The sequence below is a fragment of the Marmota marmota genome, unplaced genomic scaffold (genome assembly GCF_001458135.2).
Source record: "Marmota marmota marmota unplaced genomic scaffold, marMar, whole genome shotgun sequence".
Lineage (NCBI taxonomy): Eukaryota > Metazoa > Chordata > Mammalia > Rodentia > Sciuridae > Marmota > Marmota marmota.
Genome location: NW_025999982.1, coordinates 20,947,356 through 20,967,088, shown reverse-complemented (window position 1 = coordinate 20,967,088; position 19,733 = coordinate 20,947,356). Strand labels below are relative to the sequence as shown.

Here is a 19,733-nt window from a genome sequence, read left to right as displayed (position 1 = left end):
ATATGTCTGTGTGTGAGAACTGGAGGGCCAATCTCACCTCCCTAATTTCACCTGAGTAATCCCTACTGACCCATTAGGACTAAAGCCTAGACATCACATCACAAAGAAGCCTTCCCATCAACTCCCTATAGGCACTACATATATATATCTCCCTTCCCAAGATTCCTAACCAGACTGAGCAATTCATTCTTTATGTCAAGCTGCTTTACATTCCCCTGCACAGTGGAATCAGAAGGACCCTGGGAAACACAATAAAAATGTGTTTGAGGGGACACATCACACCCTGCATTAAAATCGGTGATCCTAGTCATTTGACTAGTCCTAGTCATTAGTACGTTTATTCTGAATATAGACCTCTGCTTGTTCTCTGGTCTCAGGAGTATCTCTGACTGACTTGAGAATAACTGGGTTACCTAAATTCTGAATGTGGAAGCCAGAAGGCTACATGGCTTCCTCCTGCTGTATCTCCACCCAACCATTCAGAAACCATTGGGATGTGAAAACAAGCCAAAGACTAGAATTCTTTCAGGAGTCTTGGTCTTCTCCTATGTTACATCTTTTTTCCTATCGCCAACCTCAAGGGTGGTGGCTGGTTTGCTATGTACTCCCCCTTTATCCTGATGTCTCCCTACCCCTGGAATAGAGTCTACTTCTTCAAACTGGTCTTTTAAAATGCTAAAGTAAGATAAAATAATTTAGAAAATTATTTCATTTATTATGACCTCTTTCAGAGTTACCAACTCCCAACTAAGGTCAGGAAGGCTAAGTAGTAGCCTGTTTTCTAAACAATACTTTCCTTCCTCCTGGGAAAAGGAGGCTGGAGGATCATCCTGGGAGAGAGTTTCAAGCAAACACATTCAGGAAGGATATGAAAGTATATGAGTTTCATATTTGTGAAAAACGGTCTCCCATTCATCATTGAAGCTTTTTGTGTCTGTCACTTAAGAGCTTAAGTTTTCTCTCAGTCATATTTTTATTTGTCTTGGAAACTTCAGTGACTAAGCACAAAACACATGGCAGGTGCTCAACTATTATTTGTTGAAAGACACTCAGAATAGCTCTGCCTCTTACTCTAGGTCTGCTAAGATTCCTCTCCTTTCCTGAAGAGCACCATCTGGTTCATTTCTGTAAACTCTGACCTCCATTTGCTTTTAATTTGACTTGCAGTATATAAGCTAATTACTTGGTTTTGATGTTTATTCATTATTCTTCATCTCCTTCCACAGTTGCCTCAGATCTTCCATTAGACTCCAAACTTCTGAAGGTAGGAAATCTTTTTTTTTTTTTTTGGTTTCTTTTTCTATTACCTGTCTTTGCCTGGTATAAAAAATTTTGCATATGATTAAAACATAATGAAAACATCATGAAGATATATATAAGCAGTCAGATTTGAGAATTATAAATAACTTCAGAATATTGGTTCCAATCTGGTATTTAGATACAAAAGAATTTTAAGATGAACTAAGGTTACTATCTATAGTATAAAAATAATAACATACATTAAGCTGTTACTCTGAGTCAGAAAAATTATTAGATATCTTACCTGAAGTATTTCATTTATCCTCACAGCATCTTAGAAGGTTGCTACTAATTTTGTTCCCTTTTTACAGATTTGAGACTGAGTCAAGGAGTATATTTGAAACCAGTTAGGTAATTTGTTCAAAGTCACACAGTTGCTAAGTGTTGGAATCATGATTCAAACTGAGTTTGATCTAGAACTCAACAAGTTCACTTACACTCCTACTTTCCACATATCTGAACAATAGTTTGACTATTACTATGAAACACTCTTCCTATAATACACATTAGCTTTGGAAGGTATTTTTTCATGCTGCTGAGGACTGAACCCAGGGCCTCATGCATGCTAGGCAAGTGTTTTACCATTCATATCCCCTGTCCCATATTAGTTATCTAATGTGATAAAAGAGTATGGTTTTCATACATAAGAGCTGAAATTGATCCTAAGAGCTCAGTGCTTGAACCCATCAGAATTTCTCTGCCTTAAAGCCAGCCCAACTCTTCTTGCAACAAGCCTCAACAGAAATTGTCACAAAATGTTCCAATTTATTCTAAATGGAAAGTGAGTTGGAAATTTTATATCTGAACATTATTAGAACACAGACATGCTTATTAGGAGTAATGAATGCTGCAGGAAACATACACACACACACACACACACACACACACACACTGAAAAAAATTTTCCAAGTACCACACTGCAGTCTCCACCCCCAGATTATCAAACTGGGAATTTTAATATCACTACCAGCCAATTAAACTTCTTCTTGTTACAAGTAACAAAAATCCAACTTGAACTAGCTTGCACAAGAATGGGAACCTTCATTGAAAGGGTGCATGTCTCCAGAGCTTATGAAGGCAGGGAGGCAGATGTCTGTAAAGAATAATAATAATAAAGAGGAGACAAACAAGGTGCAGAGGCAGGGAAGGTGACAGAATGGCTCTTTGTCCAAGCAGCCATGTTTTTTTATACCAATAGGTTACATTAGGTCATTAGTACCATAACCACATTATTGTTTAGAGTAACAGTAAGGTTGCTATTCTGCAGTTACATTTCACAGTTACAGTATGCAACAGTCAGGAGTTTTGTGCAGTTCTCAAGAAAGTCCATTGTCTAAAGTTACTGTTAGGCAGGAAGCTCCAGGAGCATTGGAGCTTGATGAAACATTGTGGTTATCTAGAAAACAAATTCTTCTATTCCCAGGAGCTATGTTTCTGCAGTCAAGGTTGAGGATTGATGAGGCTCTAGCACAGAGGCATCTCAGGGCATTGCCATACCAGCTAGACATAGTATATGTATTGGCCATATTATTAGATTCTAATAGAGATTATAGGGCATTCTAAGGGTGAGAAACAGGATGCCTGTTACCCCCCAGGAGTTTTCGCACCAGGGGAATGCTTCCCTGTACATTTCCATGGTCAGAATCCCTACAAGATGTCCCTTTGGGAACAATGATTAGGCTTCCTCATCACTATTTTCCACCATGCATTTCTTCTATTTGTCTCACTAATTGCAAACCACATTACTCAAACCTCAAGCTCAGAAGAATTTTAGTGGCAAAATATAAAATATAAATAATATGGTAAGTTGTATCAGTGAAGAATATGTTATTAATATCAAGGAAAATAAAAAATAGGGAAAGCTCTAGATAATAAAGCTTATGAACATGAAGGGCGAAAGCAAGATTTCCCACATAGGCAACTCTGTGCAGTGATGGAATCTATGAGACACTTTTTCACAGTTGAGAAATCCCATTCCCTGTTGCCTAGGAGAATAATAATCACATCACTCAGGTCTTGGAGTTCTTGGTTAATGAATTGTTTGTTCGTGAACTTTGAAGCTCTGATCAAAATCCTCTGGACCTACAAGTTAGGGTTAATAGCCTCCCTCAATATTTAAGCTTAATGAAATATTGGTTGGTACATTTTAATCAGAGAATCTCATTGTGTAGATGTCCCGAGGGCTCTGAGGTATCACTGGCTGGAGGGTGAGGGGAAATCCTCATTTCACAGAGGAGGAATCTGAGGCCCAAGGAGGGCAAGTGACTGTGAGAGAAGACAAACCTGTCAGATAGTGGGTGATGAGCCCCAGCCAGAGTCAGGGCTGAGCCAGTGTGTCCCAAATTGAGGCCACACCTGTGCCAGCAGCAAGGGGATGCTGGACTTTGTGCCTTCCTGTGATCAGAGGGGACTTTTCTTAAATGAGCTGTTCTGAGGTTAAAGCTAGTTATCAAAATAGAGCTGTAAGACTTGGGTTGTACTTAGACCTAATGAAACAGTCAAATTAATGTGTTGTTCAGTTTTGAAAATAATCCAACGTTCTTATTTTAAGGAAAAAATGGTTACAATAAAACTTTGAGTTCATCAAGGCTGATTTCCTCAACAACAAGGATTATTGCCATATAATGGTATCATTTCTCAAATCCTCGTTGTGATGGAAACTTGATACTTCCATTTTCTAAAACTTTTAATAATGCTATAAAACATGATGCTGTGAACTCCCTTACTCTAGTTCCACACTGAAAAAGCCTAAATGTAGTTTGATTTTAGTTGAAGTAGGTTCAGAGCCATATGTCCTCTTTTCTCTAAATTTATGAATAAATGAGAAGAAGAAAGAGAAAGAGGAGAGATGGAAGGAGGGAGGAAGGAAAGAGAATTTTTCATTTATAATAATTTCAGTTTGTTCTGGGTTCACTTTGGATGCAAATATTGGATTTAGATTTGTTTAGGCTTAGTTTGGTTTTCCTATTGTTACTAGTCCTTATATAGAATCTGTATGGGTGGAGATGAGGTCTAAGAATTAGGAAAGCTCAAAAAACATCTCCACATTTCTGGAATGTACCCTCCTAGTCTGTGTACCCCCAAACTCACACACCTGCAGTTCCCGTCTGCTAATACTTCCATCCTCAGTCTGTTAAACTGTCCTTCATCCTGGTCTCAAATTAAACTTCCACTCAATGAAACCATGCCTATCTATCTGCTGAACACTTTTGCAGTACCTGCTGTCTGTAGCAGTCTGAAAGCAACAGGAGATGTCTGACAGTGATGACCCCACATGCCACTATGAACCTTCCCCTGAGGCACAGCAAATGCTCAACAACTACACTATTAATGATTGAATGAACCAATTAATTAATAAATCTGAAATGTGTTTTCCACACCATTCTCCTTGAAAAACACTTTTACTACCTCAGTCAGCCAGAAGTCTTTCTTATATGAAAATCTTCTACTCCAAGGGTCTTAGTAACTGGGTAAACTTAGTCATGTTTCCTAAAATCTTTGTCCCTCAGCTTTCTCACCTGCAAAGTGGAAATAATAATAATAAATAATGGATTAATACAAGATGATGAATACCTCAGGGGGATGCTTCACACATAATAATAATGCAATTAATTTTAACTATTATTATTATTTTGGAGGGTAGTAGGGTGTTATGATTAAAAACATGTGATATATTTAAGAATTACAAATATATGCTGAGTATTTTCTCTTTTTTCCTCATTTTATTAAATTTTTATAAGGTGCATATACTTAAACACCCAGGTCAAAAAGCAGAGCTTTGCTGACCCCACTAGAATCCCCTCCAGACATCCCATCCCAATCATAGCATCCTCTCTCCCTCCAAGAGTAACTGGACCTCCACAGTAATTGCTTTTTGTGTGTGTTTCTTCATGATTTAGCATATGTGTTATCATCCCCAGGCCCTCTTCTTGTCTTGCCCTCTTCTTCAAAATATTTTCAAGTCTATTTCTTTTAGTCTACAGGCTCCTCCTTCATAACTTTCCTTGTTTTTTGTTTGTTTGCTTTTGTTTTTAGAATATATCTTCTGAAGATCTTTGTCAACTGCATTTTCATGGGACCATTCAACATGTTCCTCCATCTTGTGCATGATCTGGAAATTGCAGCTGGCTGCAATGGCTTGATAAGACTCAGATTCATTCCATTCAAAAAAGATCCTAATGTTGAGGTGTGTTCTTTAATCAGGAGGTACATAATGTCCAGGTTTTCTCTGTGAAGTCTATAGTCAATGATTCTCAATTCCTAGGTCCATTAATATACTGCAAATACAAAATGATACTATTCTAATATTTTATTTATTAACTAGGATAATTTTATAAGATGCTCCCCTTTATCTACTCATTCTAAATTCCTATAAGAAAGCCAGAAGAAAAAAAAATTATTCCTTTTTATTTATCCAGTTTTCAGAGTAAGAGTTAGTTACCTATCATCTTCTGAAATTATGAATTGACTTTTTAATATATTATAGATGCATGGATTTCAATCCATTTCCACTTCATATTTATTGAAACTTAAATGGTTCCATCTTTGGCCAGTGGGAGCCTCTTCAAGTTGGCTCCTGAGCCCTATCAGCCTCTAAACTACTCTTGTAGTCTATCTCGATAGCTTCTTTGCTTATCTTGTACATTTTCTGTCCCAGAATTCAGAGCATTCAATTGTGCCAAAATCTCTGGTTTCTTTTGATGGGATTTAGTATTTGGAAACGATAATCAGGATGCTAGAGATGTTTGTTGATATTGAGATCAGTCATTGTTTACAGGCATCTTCAGTGAACAGAGATTGGAATCTGAACAAATATTTCAATTTAAACTGAGGATTGCAGTGTGTTTGATTTTCTGTATTGCATTTGTGTATTCATTCTTCTGTACTGAGAACCTGATTCTATAAGATAACAGGAATAATAGAATATTCCACATTTACTCTTTTGTTTTATCCTACATTGCACATACACACAACAGTTTCAGAATAGCAGTACCATTAATACTAATAATATCATCACTAAAAATAGTGTTTATTTTTTTTTCTTTTGGTACTGAGGACTTTTTGTACAGGGATGCTCTACCACTGAGCTATGTCCTCAGCCCTTTTTATTATATTTGATTTGATTTGATTTCTCTTTCAGCTTATTCATCATTGGTGTATAGGAATGCAATTGATTTATGGATATAAATTTTACATCCTGCTACTTTGCTGAATTCATTCATGAATTTGAGAAGCTTTCTGGTAGAGTTTTTTTTGGGGGGGTGGGATCTTCTAAATATAGAATCATGTCATCAGCAAATAGGGATTGTTAGTATTAATTCTACAATTAACTATACATGTAATACTTACACTCCCTTCTGTGTAAGTTTCACATTCCATTTTCAAACAGATTTTAGTAGCAATTGTCTTCTGAGTTCCTGAATGTTGACCAGTTAGTGAGCATCATTTATATTTTGAAGACAGTTTTGTTGAACATTAATTTTTTGTCTCATTTTCTTCCCTTGAGTATGTTTCATATGGTACTCCATTTTCCTGAATTCTCCTGGAATTTTCTACATTAAATTAATTTCTTTTTTTACATACCAATTTTTCTCAACACAATTTGTGTAAAAGACTATCCTTTTTCCATTGTGTGTTCTTGGCACAGCTGTGGAGGACCAATTGACTATATATGCATGGTTTTATTTCTGGACTCTTTTTATTTATTTATTTATTTATTTATTTATTTATTTTTTAGAAAATCATGTTTTTTAATCATACAATCAAAAACCTGTAGAGTAATAAAAAATTAGTCAACTAAGTCAACTAAAACTATGTACATTCACACATATTAACTCCAAGACCATAAAATGTAAATGATAAAAGAGTACGTTATTATTTATAAAAATGTCAATATTCAAAGCATGAATATATATATGGTAAATCAATATGATGTGGACTCTTTCTTTTGTCTCATTTGTATATAAGTCTGGACATTTACCACAAAGAGAGGACATTTACCACAAAATGCATTCTGCTGTTGGTAGAAGGTCCAGTTTCATACCGGTTTTATTACAGTAGCTTTTTGATATGTTTTGAAATAGAAAAATGTATGGTCTCTTCTTTGTTCCTTTTTCTCAAGATTGCTTTGGTTTTCCAAGGTCCTTGTGATTCCATATGAATTTTTAAATTATTTTTGTATTTCTTTCAAAATGGTTATTGGATTTTTGATAAGGATTGGATCTGTCAAACTCTTTCAATGGTATAGACATTTTAGAATATGAAGTTTTCTTATCCATGAATGTGTGGTATCTTTCTATTAACTGGTGTCCTTTTAAATTCATTTTGCATTCTTTCTAAATTCATTTTTATAGTTTTCAGGGAACAAGTCTTTTACCTCTTTTTTTAAATTGTATTCCTAAAGAGTTTGGGTGCTATTGTAGATATGATCTTACTCTAAATTTTATTTTCAGATTATTTTGTTAGTCTATAGAAATACAACTTATTTTTATGTCAATTGTGTATTCTGTAAATAATGAACTTTTTATTCTTAGATTTTTGTTAATTGGTTTAATTTTATTTTTAGATTTAAAGCATTTTTACTACTTAATAATTATATTTTATATAGTTGGATTTGAATGTATTAAAACAAGATAAATTCAGAGAAGTTTAGGGATTTTTTTTTTAATCTTTAGACTTTTCTACATATAAGACCATGTCACATGCTAACAGATTAACAGAGATAATTTTACTATAGGATACCTTTTATTATTATTTATTTATTTATTTATTTGCCAAATTGCTCTGGCTAAGACTTCCAGTAATATGTTGAATAACAGTGGCATCAGTGGATATCCTTGACTTAATCTAAGAGGAAAACGCTTTCTTCTGATCTAAAGGGAATGACTTTAAAAAAAAAAAAAACATTCAGTACGATGTTAGCAATGGCCTTTTCAAATCTGGCCCTTATTATGTTAGGGCAATTTTCTTCTATTCCTAGTTTGTTAAGTATTTTTTATCATAAAAGGTGTTAGATTTTATCAAATAGTTCTTCTATATCTATTGAGATCATTATATGATTTTTATGCTTCCTTCTGTTAGTGTAGGGTGCCACATTGATTGAATTTTATATCTTGAAACATTCTTGCAATCCAGAGATAAATTTAACTTGGACATGGTGTATGATCCTTTTATTGTGCCATTGAATTTGGTTTGATAACATTTTGTTGAGGATTTTTGTATGTATATTAACCAAGGATATTGGCCTTATCTTTCTTTTCTTATAAGTATCTTTTTCTTGCTTTGGCAAAAAATGTATTTGGTATTATTTTAATATCTTAAATTTGTTAAGGCTTGTTCTGTGACTTAACAGGTGAGCCATCCTGGGAAATGTTCTGTGTGCACGGAAGAAGAATATGTATTCTGTATATCAATGAATATAATATTTGGATGTTTGAAAAGATGAACAACATTGTCAAACATTAGCTATATTAAGAACAAAGAGAAAAGACACAAATAAATAAAATCAAAAGAAAAAGAGAGGACATTTACCACAAAATGCATTCTGCTGTTGGTAGAAGGTCCTGTATATATCTGTTAGTTCTATTCGGTCCATAGTATTTTCTGTTTCCTGATGGAGCTTCTGTATTTTTTTATCCATTACTAAAGGTAAAGTATTGGAATCTCCCAATATCATTGTGTTTCTTGTCATCTGTTTCTCCCTTCAGTTCTGTCACTGTTAGCTTTATCTATTTAGGTGCTCTGATATTGGAAGCTTCTGTAATTATAATTGTTTTTATCTTTCTGATGAGTCTATCATTTTATCCTTATTTAACATTCTTCTCTGTATTTTATGACAGCTTTTTCTTTAACATTTATTTTGCCTGATACAAATATTGCCACGCCTGCTCTCTTTTAGTTGCCATTTGAGTTTAATTTTTTGTACTTTTATCTTCAAATTTTGTACTTTTGTCTGTAAATCTAAAACAAGTCTGTTTATAGATAACACATAGCTAGATCTTATGTTTGAATTTTGTTGTTTTTACCAAGTCAGCCATTCTATTCCGTTCCATTAGAGTGTTTAATTCATTTACATTTAAGACAATTATTGACAGATAAGTATTTAGTATCTCAATCCTGGTAATGGTATTCCATCTTTCTTTTAGCTCTTTTGTTCCTCTCATCCTCTTTTGCTCTCTTCCTTTGTGTTTCATTGATTTTTTTTGTTGTAACTTTCTTTGGTTCCTTTCTCATTTTTCCTATTGTATAATCTATAGGTATTTTCTAGGTAGTTACCATGGGACCTACACAAAACAGAATTTTATTTTGTTTTTTCCTCCTCTAACAAGATAATTTCAAATTATTACCCTTATTGGGGTCACCATCTTTTTCATCATGAAGTCCTTGATTGAATCTAATAATTTTTTTATTTATTGAATTTTTAGCTCCAAACTTCTCTTCAGTTTTTTTTTTATATTTTATATCTTTTTGTTTACTAATTGTTATCTCTTGCCTTTTAATTTTGTCTATGTGTCATTCTCCTGAGCTGATTAGAGATCTTTATTATGCAAATTTTCAATTACTTTTTGGGTAATTCATATGCTTCCTTTTCTTAAAAGTGTCAGTTTCTGAACATTAACTTTGTCCCTTTTATTGAGTCACTTGCCCCATTTCTTTGTGTTCTTCATGGCTTTGTGTTGGTATACAAATATTTGGAGAGAGAGAGAAAAAAAAAAAAAAGCCACCTGTTCCAGTCCTTACAAAGCAGCTTTTATAAGAAAAGAACTTCACCAACAGGCTGGTTAGAGATTGTGGGGGTCTCTCAAACTTCTTCTGTAGATATGTCTTCTCTTAATTTGTATGACTAGGTTCCTAATTAGAGGGGTTTGTGTTTCATTTTTTTTCAGGAGCTCATACATCTTGTTTCCTTTGGTATTTGTGTGCTGTATCACAGGTTCTCTAAAGTAGCTGCACACCATCCAGCTTTTATTGTTCTCGTGTCCTCCATCCAAGCATCTAGATTTTGCCAAGTCCCATCTTGACTCCAACACAAGCAGAAACCAGACCCTTGGACAGCCTTCTGAAGAGCTGGAATGTCAGATGTAATGCAACTTTTCCCTTTTCTCCTGAAGGTGAGTTCACCCAGCTATATCAGCTCTGAGTGCTCTATCAGGTCTCTGGGAGTAGCAGCATGCTACCTAGCTCTTTGTTGTTTGCATTGGTGCCAAGATATCTAGATTTTGTTAAGTACCATCAGTGCTTTAAGATGATATCAGACACCTAAGAAGACTTTATAATTATTATTATTATTTGTTCTAATCAGTTATATGTAACAGCAGAATGCTGTTTGATTCATTGTACACAAATGAAGTACAATTTTTCACTTCTCTGTACATGAAGTCGGGTCACATCATTTGTGCAAATCATACATGTACTCAGGGTAATGATGTCTGTCTCATTCCACCATCTTTCCTACCTACTTACACCCAATTCCCCTCCCTTCCCTTTGCCCAATCCAAAGTTCCTCCACTCATTCCATACATTCCCCATTATGGATTAGCATCCACTTATTAGAGGAAACATTTGTTGGGATTGGCTTACTTTGCTTACCACGATATTCTCCAACCCCATCCATTTACCTGCAAATGCCATAATTTTATTCTCTTTTATTGATGAGTAATATTCCATTGTGTAAATATACCACAGTTTCTTTATCCATTCATCTATTGAAGGGCATCTACTTTGGTTCCACAGTTTGGCTATTGTGAATTGTGCTGCTAGAAACATTGATGTGGCTGTATAACTGTAATATGCTGCTTTTAAGTCCTTTTGGTATAGGTCAAAGAGTGGGATAGCTGGGTCAAATGGTGGTTCCATTACAAGTTTTTAAAGGAATCTCCATACTGATTTACAGATTGGTTTCTCCAATTTGCAGTCCCACCAGCAATGTGTGAGTGTGCCTTTTCCCACACATCCTCACCAACAATTATTGTTGCTTCTATTCTTGATAGAAGCATTCTGACTGGAGTGAGATGAAATCTTAAAGTAGTTTTGATTTACATTTCTCTAATTACTAGGGATGTTGAACATTTTTCATATATTTGTTAATTAATTGAATATCATCTTCTGGAAGTGTCTCTTTAGTTCCTTAGCCCATTTATTGATTGGGTTGTTTGTTTGTTTGTTTGTTTTTGGTGTTACGTTTTTTTAGTTCTATCTGATGTGTGTGTGGTAAAAATTAGTGTTCTATCTGATGTGTGTGTGGTAAAAATTTGCTCCCATACTATAGGCTCTCTTGTCACCTCATTGATTATTTCTTTTGCTGAGAAGTTACAAAATACTAAAGAAAGAAATTGAAGAAGACCTTGGAAGATAGAAAGATATCCCATGCTCTAAGATAGACAGAATTAATATTGTCAAAATGAGCATACTACCAAAAGTGCAATACAGATTCAATGTGATACCAGTTAAATTCTCAAAGTCATACCTCATAAAAATAGAAAAAACAATCATGAAGTTTATTTGGAAAAATAAGAGACCCAGAATAGTCAAAGCAATCCTCAACAAGAATAGTGAATCAGGAGGCATCATAATACCAGACCTTTAATTATACTATAGAGCTATAGTAACACAACAGCATGGTATTGGCACCAAAGCAGACATGTAGACCAATGATACAGAACAGAAGACACAAAGACAAGCCCACATAAATACAGTTATCTTATATCAGACAAAGGCACCCAAAGCATACATTGGAGAAAGAATAGCCTCTTCCACAAATGGTGCTGGGAAAACTGAAATCTCTATGTAGCAAAATGAAATTAAACCCCTATCTCTCACCATGAACAAAACTCAACTCTAAGTGGGTCAAGGACCTAGGAATTAAAACAGAGACCCTTTGCCTAATAGAAGAAAAAGTAGGCCCAAATCTTCATCATGCCGGATTAGGCCCTGACTTCCTTAATGAGACTCCTAGGAAGCCCTGAAGACTCATAACATGACACATAGGGCACAATCCTCACTCTACCTTGACAGGAAGTAGTTAGCAGCTCCAGGTTTCTTCCTAACTTTGTGGTGCTGTGCTGAGGGAGGAACTATGCAGCTAGATTCATGCTTGCCCAGAGTGTAAGAGTCTATTAATTGGCTTCCTGATTTCCCACAAAGGGAATCAATACATGTATTGTGGCAAAAGTAATGTTTTCATGGGAGGAAAAAGAATATGTGCCTTCCTACTTTTTCATCTTGTTGACGTAATTCTTCTATTGTATTTCTCTTTTAGGCCTCAGAAACCTTTATAGAAATTCCTGAATAAAGTTCATCTGAAATCTTCTATAATTAGGTCCATGTCCTATGTGATACCGATCAATCATAGTTGGTCTCATTGGACTAGGAATAGGAAAAGTAAGTTTTAATTTTGCAAATATTTCAAGAATATTTACTCACTTTGTGAAATAAGATAAAATAGAGGTTTTGGGAAATTGATAAGAAGGAAAGATGAGTAGACATGAATGATGTTAACAGTGCACAAAGATTATGTTTTTGGAAATTTTTGTCAAATAAGTATTTTGGGATCCACAATAACTGGCATATAGAGTTCCTATCTTGTAAGAGTATGTAGAAACAACAACAACAACAACAATAGTACTCCTACAGCTGCTGTGATCAACTTACCAGACCACTGTTCTGGAACTGAGGATAGATTTGTGCATCATTCAAGACATGTGTCTGAATATTTTTGAGTACCTGGTTGAGCCAGGCAAAGGATAAATGAGTCAAGGTATTCTGCATGAGAGAAACGTGAGTTAGAGCCCATGCAGTTCCTTGTCCAAACGTGGAGTGCCCTAGTCCAGTGGTACTTCTGAACCCAACTCATTCCAGTAATTGAAGAGCAGTGTAAATGCCTTTAAAGAAGATTCTTCAAAGCCAGGGCGCCCCTGAAATACTGAGAGCAGGGTATAAACCCCATTTGCCTCAGGATAAAAGGAGTACTGGAGATCTTATTTGATGTAGACAACAATAGTAAATGGTCCCTGGAGAGAAAAATGAGAACCCAGAGGAAAAATTTGTCAAAGAAGTAGCTTGCAGTATTTCAGGGTATAAGTGGTAACAGGTTTCATCTTGAACATAGTCAATAACCATTTGATTATGGCTACCTGGAATTCAGTATAAGGGATTGTGAAACCAAACCTAGACTTTATAGACCATGATCAGGAGAGGATTCTGATATCATATGTCAGAAAAGTATTCTGCCATACTGGATGGGAAACAGGAGACTAATGTCTGATGTTTGCTATTCTCTCCAGAAAATATTTTCTCAGCTCATCACACCTGGGGCTACTGTAAAGACTTACATATACCATCATATTGGTGTTCATGATTCTTTTGGAATTTTAGATTATTATCGAGCCATCAGAAGGACAATATAATGCTTATAATTAGCTGATAGTGGTGCAGTAAAGGAGTGTATCTATTTGTATGAGTCTGTATGTGAGGGAAGTATATATGTGTGTTTGTGTGTATGTGTGTGTGTTGTCTGTATGTATTGGGAAGCTAGTCATAAAGCTCAGAGTATGGAAGAATGTGACTCGATTAAAAGTGAAAAGCTGATCTGACATCCCTCTACCTTTGTTCTTTCACCCAGACACCTCCATCGCTAAATCCAGTAAGGGTACTAGCAGACTGAGACACTTCCAAGGTCAGAGGCCTGAGATGACTGGATAATCAGCTGTCATGCACTGGGTGCCGACTGGAAAATGTTTGTCACGAATACCTTCACTGAGGCTCTGTCTGGACCAGCTCTGACAGCAAAAGGAAATTTTCTTCGTAAGAAATATCTCAAACTCTTTCCCCAGGGCAATTCAACAAAGCAGAAGCTTATCGGGAGTACAAAGCATACTTTATAGTTAAGTTCTGACTGTAGGCATAAATTGAAGTAGTTTATGAACTAAAAGGATACTTCATCAGTTACAGGTTTCCATTTTTATCTTTTATTAATTGTAGAGATAAAGCACTCACTTAGGAAATGATCTGATGTGAAATATTTTTAACAAGTCTAAAAAGATGTCTTATGTAACTAAAATGACTTTGGGTTTCAGAGATATGGAAGCTTCGCCTCATATTCTGCTCCATTAAACCCTCTAAAGTATGTAGGAGTCTCATATAGCCAATCAATAGAAACTGAAAATATTTCTGAGCTTTTTTTTTTCCAGAAAGTCAAGTGCATTTTCCATCAACAATGTTTTTTTAGTGTTTCAATATTACTCTATATCTAAGATAGAGTGGAAAGCATAGATCACCATCTCCATAGCTTATGGATACATGATTACTAATGGACACTCCCAAGTGGATCCAGTCTGGAACCCCTCCCCTCCACTTTCCTGTATGGATTAGCTGGAGGGCTTGAGATTTCACAGCTACACAGAGACCCAAGTCAGATAGACGATCATAAAGCTAAGGGATCCCCTCTTGGAGAAGTATCAGATCAGAACGCAGAATGTAGTCCAAACCCAGGCTGCTTGACTGAAAGGGATCTGGCAATAAGGAAAAGTCTAAACAAGTTAATGACCAAGAGGAGCTGAGGAGATGGAAGATTGAGTAAAAGGAACTGAATTGAAAACAGGAACTGAAAGAGCAGCCGGTCATTGAATCTGTATATCCAACATGTTACTGCCACTTTAGACAGGATACCTGAATGACTAACTCCAAAGTGGACCAAAAAAACAGATTGGGGGTTTGGATTGGGATTGTTTTGTTTTGTTTTCATCATGATAATTCTAATTTTCTCAAGTTTTATGATATTTTCACTTTCTATCCCAGAAGAATGGGGGGAAGCCGTGATATATTTTTAGCTAAAATTTTTGGATATTATTTTTTGAGAACTAATGGCATAACTTATTTTACCCCTTCTGTAGGGTTCTAAAGAAAGAAACTTCTTATTGAGGAAAATCAATATGCTACTTCTTTGTATAGCGAGAAGATCTGAGAAAAATATTTAAATGGTCTAATTTACATCTTGATGGAATGGACTTTAGGAGGGATTATCAAGTAAAGGAATGTGACCCACATTGAGGACACTCTAAAAATGTAGCACCAAGATGCAAAATATAGCATGAATGTTACATGGAAGCTGGGAGTTTATGTTCAAGGTTAACAAATATTTGTCTTTGGGGATTCACAGAGATCTTAGAGAGTACATTGTATTTCTCTTAGCAAGTAGGTCTATACTTCAGTCAACCTGGAGGCAGCATTCTCCATATAATAATTGTCTCCTAATAATTGTTGTGGTTTAGATATGAAGTCTTCCTCCAAAGCTCATATGAGACAATGCAAGAATTTTCAGAGGTAAAGTGATTATATTATGAGAGTTGTAAACTAACTAGGTGATAACTGTAGGCTGGTAGGGTGTGGCTGGAGAGAGAGGTTACTCTGGATGTGCCTTTAGGGCATATATTTTATCATTGGGGATCAAAGCTTTCTCTCTGCTTTCTGAATGCCTTATCCTGAGCTGCTTTCCTACTCTACACACTTCCTCCCTGATGTTCTGCCTCCACTTAGGCCCAGAGCTATGGAGTTGACCATCTTATGCAATGAGACCTCTAAGATTGTGAGCCCAAAATTATCATTTTCTCCTCTACAATGTTCTTGTCAAGTCTTTTGGTCACAGTGTTGAAAAGCTGACTAAAATAATATTTTAATATGTGTGTTAAAAAATTGATAAACAAATCAAACTAGGTTTTCTTGACAGTCCTAGGAAATAACCCAATGAAGCAGAAGTTTCCAATATCAGAGTGGCAAAGTCCAAGCAAGTAGAGAATGATGAAGTACAGCTGGCACATATAAACCCTAAATCCTCCTCCTTCATGATGTGGTGTCAAGCCAGGCAGAGTTCTTTTTTTGTTTTGTTTTGTTTTGTTTTGTTTTATAAAGAGAAAATAAAACACAAAACTCTGTCCATAGTTCAAGAAACAAGTCACTCAAAGCAGATTTTGTTAGTTAAGGAAGAATTGTTTGAGTAGTATTGTTCCCATCAAGATGGGCTTGGGAGAAGAGGAATTTAGTTCCTAAAGGGGGCTTTCATTTTACATAGAGGCTTTGGTCAGGGAGAGAACGGTGTCAAAATGTCGCCATTTGTATTTTTTGCTCATAGGGCAAGTGGAATCTTGAACCTTTAAACCTCCTCCTACCAAATATATATATATATATATCTCCTTGATGCTATTGCAGCCCAAGATTGTGGGCTCCTAATCTCTCATGAGCTCCATTCCATAGTACTCAGTGATACAACCATACAGAAGTAGATACTTTCCACGAGAGTGTTATCTTTTTGAAACATGGTAGATAAAAAGGGAACTTTGAAGCAATAATGACCCCAAATCAATCCAATCCTGACACATCATAATACTGGGATTTAATCTCCCTTTGTAGTATGACTGGGGCAATAATGTAAAAATATGTGAGTAGTGATAGGATTGGAAATTCAAAAGTATTTTAGTCAGTTTTTTCACTGCTGTGATTAAAAGACTTGACAAGAACAATTTTAAGGAGAAAAAAATTATGTGGGGGCTCACGGTTTCAGAGGTCTCAATCCATAGACAGCAGCTTCCATTCCTTGAGGCTTGAGGTGAGGCATAACATCATGGTGGAAGAGTGTGATGGAAGGAAGTGGGCATGATAATCAGAAAGGAGAGAGAGAGACTCCACTCACTTGATACAAAATAGATACCCTAAAAGCATGCCCAGGTAACCCACCTCCTCCAGCCACACCCTACCCACCTTCAATTACCACTCAGTTAATCCCATCAGGGGATTATTCCATTGATTAGGTTAAGACTCTCATAATCAGATCATTTCTCTTCTAAATTTCCTCTCATTGTCTCATACACAAAATTTTGGGAACACCTCATATCCAAACCATAACAAAGGCAAATGTGTTTTAATTTTCTTCCTCTTAGGAAAATGTCATTAGTTTATTAAAAAGGAGATCCTGGAAAAGGGAAATTTCCATCCTAAATTACTAATTTAAAATATGATGAATGACAAAAGCTTGAGTCATTGATGTAATTCCCCAAATTCTGTTGAACCTAATATACTTATAACTGAGGACCAATTTTACATAAATTCAGAGCATGGCCTACCACATATTCCTCAAAATCTACTTCTTTTCTAATTTTTAATGACTTAAGTTTTTACATAAATTTTATTTATCCGTCAGAAAAAAAGAAACTGTTACTTTCACTTTTCCACAATTTATGCTTTTTACTAGCCCTACTATAGATTTAGAGAAAAAAGAAAAAGAAAGTCTCAACTGTCACCCAAAAGCAGAGTTAGCAAAATTCCTACTCCTTTGAATGATTTAGCCCAGTTTACATTTAAAAATACTTCCTAAACTTTGTGAGGAATAATTTCCACTCCCACCCACATGATTATGTGAACCTTTGCCTAAGTTTTTCTACAAAACATGCCCTTGGCTAAATATTACATAAGGATTTCTTTCTTTCTTTTTTTTTCCTTTTAGTGAGTCTTCTACTGACTGCTTTTACCTTAGAGATTCTGTTCAATATTTCTGAGTCACAATATGTAGACCCTTGGAAATTTTTGTCTTTTTCTTTCTTTCTTTCTTTCATTATTTATGAGGTGTCCTTTGCCTATTGTATAATCTCATTTTTAAATTTATCTTCAGAGTTAGAAGAAAAATATGGGCTCAGGTGCTTAAGTGATGCTGAGCAATTTCAAAAAATAAAAATACATTGATAAACCGTTGTATTAGGAAATTAAAATGTGTTCATTAAGGTCTAAAATAAAGAAAAAATGCTTTCTAGACAAATAAATTGAGAATACATTCTAAAGCACTGAGAAAATATAACGTATACTTTTACAACATATCATAAGAAAACATAGAAAATCCCCAAAATATGATATACCTTTTAAACAAATTCAGAAATATTTACTAATTAGTAGTTGATTATTTGAAGGCCTCTGGGCTTCATCGAAGCAAAACAATGTTTTCTCCCTGCACACCAACTTATTCTCTCACACAGTTGATTTAATTTTTAATAGATAAAGACTTCCAATGTGGCAATCTACAGCAGTCCACATTAGAAAGATTTTTACTCTCTTTCTTACTTGCAGAATTTTCTTCTTGCCCAATAGATAATATTCTGAGAATATCCCCCTTCCTACTTAAGCTATTAATTAGCTTTTTTGTCCTGCACTTAAAAAATATAAAGAACAATATTCAATAGATTACCCATTTCCTCAAATTAAAGTTTAACAATAAAATAACAAGTCCCATTGCACATGAATAATAAAATATTTTTCCAAATTTAAAAAAAAATTCCAAAGAGAAGGACATAACAATGCAAAGGTTAATAGTTAATTTTTAGAATAAATACCCCAATTTTCTTTCCTCTAAGTTGAACTCTGATGCACGCTCATTCAACCTGTCTTCAAATCCCTCAGTGGAAATTAGCTCCAGTTGCCCATTTTAGTAAGTGGCTATATTATAGGACACTTCTTCAATCCCATAGCTGTGTTCTTCTGGTGATCTCTTCCCAAATAACTGCTTAGTCAAATTCTTGTCTTAGAGTAAGTTTCCTGGTGAATCCAAATAGAGACTTGGTCTCAATATTTGTATATTCCATACTACATTTTCCCATCTCTTTCTTCCTCAAAAATAATCCCTTGTACTTTAACATGCTCAGAACCCCAGAACAGCTCATTCTCTTGTCCCATATTCTACCTATAACCAATACTTGCCCCTCCTTTCTTCATGCTTTAAGACTCTGATCTTTAACAATAAATTGAAAAAATAAAATAAATTAGAACACAGTATTCTGATGCAGCTCTTTTCTTTATTAAAGAATTAACATAGCAGGGGAATCCAAAAGTCTTATGTTAGGTTCATCATCCACTGATGTGTTGACTCAAAGAACATTTCAGGCTCAAGGTTTTCATCAATGAAAGAGAGAATACTTACCTAATAATTGCACTTAAAAGGTATCGAAGCATTGGAGAATTTGAAAACTTAGGATGACTAGGGTGCTACCTTTAAACAAAATCCCATCTTAAGAGCTGCTTTCAGTGATGGTGTGGTTGAACATTGCAAAGTTCAGACATTCAAAGATGGAAAGGGATTCGAAGATGTTATATCCCTGATGCATTTCTGGTGGAAACGAGAATGGTTGTATCTCTAGACAGCAATCTGGGAGGATTTAGTGAAATGAAGTGCATGTATGCTTTCATATGAAACACGCCTAGTCCTAAGGATACATTGCAGATAAACCCTCATAAAGATCCACAAACTGGCACACAGAACAATATGCATCAAACCAGTTTGTATAATACGGAGACCTATGAGACCAAAGCTGGGCAGGTGAATAAGTGAAACATAATGTGACCGCAACATGCATCTCTGAGGAAGCAATCTGTGTAGAGCTTTAAACAGTGCTGAGTGTGGA

The 19,733-nt window shown here is 35.3% G+C and overlaps 1 protein-coding gene and 1 long non-coding RNA gene across 4 annotated transcripts in view; one reads left to right on the top strand and one right to left on the bottom strand.

The window, feature by feature from the left end:
- Window positions 1-19,107, top strand: part of LOC125617494 — a 28,572-nt gene extending 9,465 nt beyond the window's left edge. For 2 of the 3 annotated variants that reach the window (XR_007348527.1, XR_007348528.1), the window contains exons 2-6: window positions 1,227-1,264; window positions 5,335-5,485; window positions 10,232-10,409; window positions 12,557-12,678; window positions 13,919-19,107. This is a non-coding gene — a long non-coding RNA (uncharacterized LOC125617494). The remainder of the gene's footprint in view (window positions 1-1,226; window positions 1,265-5,334; window positions 5,486-10,231; window positions 10,410-12,556; window positions 12,679-13,918) is intronic. The other variant, XR_007348526.1, reaches the window with a different exon arrangement.
- Window positions 1-19,733, bottom strand: part of LOC107143675 (muscular LMNA interacting protein) — a 251,194-nt gene that overhangs the window by 1,078 nt on the left and 230,383 nt on the right. The window lies entirely within an intron of this gene.